General features: G+C 62.6%; 1 protein-coding gene across 1 annotated transcript in view; it reads left to right on the top strand.

The window, feature by feature from the left end:
• Positions 1-3,486, top strand: part of FIBCD1 (fibrinogen C domain containing 1) — a 31,165-nt gene that overhangs the window by 4,667 nt on the left and 23,012 nt on the right. The gene's annotated exons all lie outside the window — the stretch shown is intronic.

The raw sequence follows: 3,486 nt of genomic DNA, 5'->3' as shown, positions 1-3,486 counted from the left end.
CCCCCAGGACCTTCCAGGTGGCCGGAGGCTTCAGCCGCCCCTCAGCATGGGGTGCCTTAAGGAGGCCCTGGCAGGACAGGGGTTCTTCCTCAGAGCCCATAGAACAAGCTAGTAGGCCCCCTTTCCCAAGTCTTTGGGACCCCAGAATTCTGAGCCGAACAACCAGCCCCTCACTTTAGGGGATCTCTGGGACCCCCACCCCCAGTCTTGCCAGAGCCAGGGCCTCTACTTAGCCAGGTAGGAGCTGTTTGCCAGCAGTGGGGAAAGATGTGGGGTCCTGGCGGGAGGTGAGGAGGAAGGACTCCCCCAGGGGCTCTGGGCCACCCCCCCCTGCTCTGAGCCTGACAGCCCCTCCCTGCCAGCCCTGCCCGCACCCCTCCCACCGCCCCCACCCCCGTTTCCCAATCCACAGCTGCCCTAGGAGGTTCGGTCAGGATGGACGGCCACCCTACCTCCGGCTGGGGTGCTCCTAAGAGATGGGCTCGGAGCTGCTCGTGTTTATATCTGGATCTGACCTTGCCTGGCCCCCCCTAGAGGGACACTTTCTCCTTCCAAGGAGTAGAGTCTCGGTCCACCCCGGGGCTACCGCCGCCTGGCTCCCCTAGTAGACAAGGAAGAAGATGGGGCGGGCTAGTGTGGGGCTAGCAGGGCATCGATGTGGCGCGTCCCTTCCTCCTGGGCACTCCTGTCCTCCGCCGGACCCCAGGGCCACCCCTGAGGCTGGGGACACAGAGGAGGCATCTGGGAAAGACGCCACCCCTCCACTGAGGCACCTTTGGGGCTCCCTACCTCCTGCCTCCCCTGGCACGAGCCCATCTTGTCCTCCCCTTGGCCGGGCGGCCTGAGAAGCCACCGACCGGGGTCCGGCACTGGGGGGTTACGCAGGGGAGGCAGCTGCGTCCCTCCAGCTGGGGGCTCACGCAAGCAGTCGGTGGCAGAGTGGCCCTCGAACCCGGGGCTCCTGGCTCCTCTCATGGCCACTGCCGGGGATGGCTTCCTGGGGTCCCCGCTCCTTGCCCCGCATGCCTTGGCGGCCTCCTGCAGCCCCTGGGGTGCGTGGCCGGCCCCACCACGGCCGAAGGCTCGTGAATAAGCTCAGGCCCCACGGCCCAGAGCCCCCCCCCCCATTATCTGGGGCAGATTCCTTTGCGAGACACGTAAACAGCAACCTATAAAAGCGAACAGTACTTCATGTTTAAGGTGATCTCAGAAGACTAATTCTGCTCTGCTGAGTGGACTGTCTCAGCTCCAACTGCGTCATCCCCCTGCCCCTCAGGGGACCCCCTGCAGCTTTCTCCAGCCTCTGCCTTCCCTCCAGGGACCAGGGGCTTGGGTGGAAGCAGGTGCGCGAGAGGGCGAGGGTCCCGGAGACACTGGGGGACGTGGCTGGCCGCCGTGCCTTGCCGGCTGGGGACCTTAATGTTCTTCGGTTGGAAGACGGCGCTCGGAGCTGCTCGGGGCAAGGTGTCACCCGATGGGCTCCGGGAGGGGCCTGGCAGGGACTTACTTGCTGACACAGGGCTTTGTCTCGCAAACCCCAGTCACACCCCAGACAGAGGGAAGAACATTGTGGGAAGCAAGCAGCCTTGACACCGAGGGTGTGATTCCGGCCACGGGCCCTGGGATCGATTGCCGGCCCTCCCGCGTGCCTCCCGTGAGACCTTGGGAAGGGGTCTTTTGCTCTCTGAGCTTCAGCTTTCCCATTTGCCCCATGGATCCAAGCAGAGCAGGGGGTCGTTTGGAGGTTTCAGGGGCGGGAACAGGGCATGTGTTCAAGGAATGGCGGCTATAACGTGGTGCCCACCCTTCTGGAAGCTTCTGACCTGCAGGAAACTGGGGAATTGGGGCAGCCTGGAGGCTGCCTTCATTCTGTGCGAGGCCATCAGAGGTGGCACGGGGTTAGAGGTGGCCTTGCCTTGGGGTCCAGGGCTCAGCGTGGAGGGCGTGAGCCTCTGCCCTACCACGCACAGTCCGTGGCGGGGCCTTCACCTCCTCCCCATGCGAGCACAGGCACCGAGAAATGACCTGGTCCGTCTGCTCTTCCTCCCATCCATCCAACGAGCGGCTGCTCTGCGCCAGGCGAGCAGGCCCTGCCCTCGGGGTCTCCTGTGGTCCAGGGTACGTCTTCTGGGCCCGGGATGTGCCAGCTTAGTCTTCCTTGTGTGCCCGGTTTCCAGATCCACGCCCCGCATGGGCTAAGAATCACAGTGCATGGGACGTGAGCTCCCCCAGGGCAGGGCTAGGACACCTGCCACTCCCTCCTCAGGGACTTGGCCTGGAGCCTGGCTCATGGGGGCGCCCAGTGAACGTTGAATGGATGTTTTTAGCAAGTACGTGAATGAAGTCAGAGGTGATGACTGTCTGGCTTGATGAGTGCCCCCTTGGGGGGAGCAAGAGCCATGGGAACGTGGAGGAGGAGCCTCTCCAAAACTAGGTTGGGGTGGGGAGGGCTGGGGAAGCAGTCTAGGAAGGCTTCCTGGAAGAGGTGGCGTCTAGCGGGGCCCTGAAGGAAGGGAGGGAATGAGGAAGAGGAGCAGCGGCAGCAGACACCTCAGGCTAAGGGAGCGGCCTAGGCAGAGCGGATGTGAGGGAGCTGATGCGTCCAGGTCTGGCAGGAGTAAGCGCTCTAGATGTGCGGAGCCTGGGCTGGATGGGCCGCTTGGGGAAGGTATGGAGAGAGGAGGGGCGGAGCGCTGAGTCCTGGGGGGCACCATCACTGCAGGGGCCGGCTAAGGAATTCCCTCATCTCGCCAACGCCAACGACACGGCACCCTTCCTGAGGGGTCTTCTTGTCCACCTGCACCCCAGCCCGACCCCGTCTTCCTCTGGGGCCAAGTAGGAGATGCAGGACTTCCTTGGAGAATTTGAGTTTATGCAAAACAAGCTGTTTGCTCGGTTGTACTTTCCCGTAGTAAGACGCATTGTGTAAGACGGTTGGCTATTTTATGTATCGCTGAGAGAGAAAGGGTCAGTCACAGCTGTAGGAGCCCCCTCCCCCCAGGAGACGTTAAAACGTGGAAAAATGAAAAGGTACATCCCAGCATCGGTGACATACAGAAGTAACCCTTCGGGTGGAAAACAAGGAACCGAACGCCTCCCGATGCTCTGTGTGCGTTGATCACGAGGTAATAAAAGCTGCTAATATTTACTGCCCGCGTGCAATGCGCCGGGCACGGCTCCAAGTGCGTTCTATACTGACCCCCTGCACACGCGTCTCCAGTTCCGAAAGTTGGAAATGTGGGGGAAAGCCAGCCGGAGAAGGGACCTGGCCCTGAGAGGAGGCAGGGGTCTGAGCTCACGTCTCATCTGCTGTGCGACTCCGGGCAAGCCCTGGGCTCTCCTGGGCCTCACATCCCCCACGTGTCACACGCTCCGTGGCCGCTCTGCAGGGTCCCTTGGGGCTGTGAGTGATTGGGTACAGCGAGCCCAGGGGCGCTCCTGCATCACGGCCCCTCCTTGAACGACAAGCTGCCCCCTCTGGTTTCT

Source organism: Ursus maritimus, unplaced genomic scaffold (genome assembly GCF_017311325.1).
Source record: "Ursus maritimus isolate PB19 unplaced genomic scaffold, ASM1731132v1 scaffold_17, whole genome shotgun sequence".
In the NCBI taxonomy this organism is placed as follows: Eukaryota; Metazoa; Chordata; class Mammalia; order Carnivora; family Ursidae; genus Ursus; species Ursus maritimus.
Note: the sequence above shows the minus strand (reverse complement) of the source record. Positions and strands in the feature narration are given on the sequence as shown.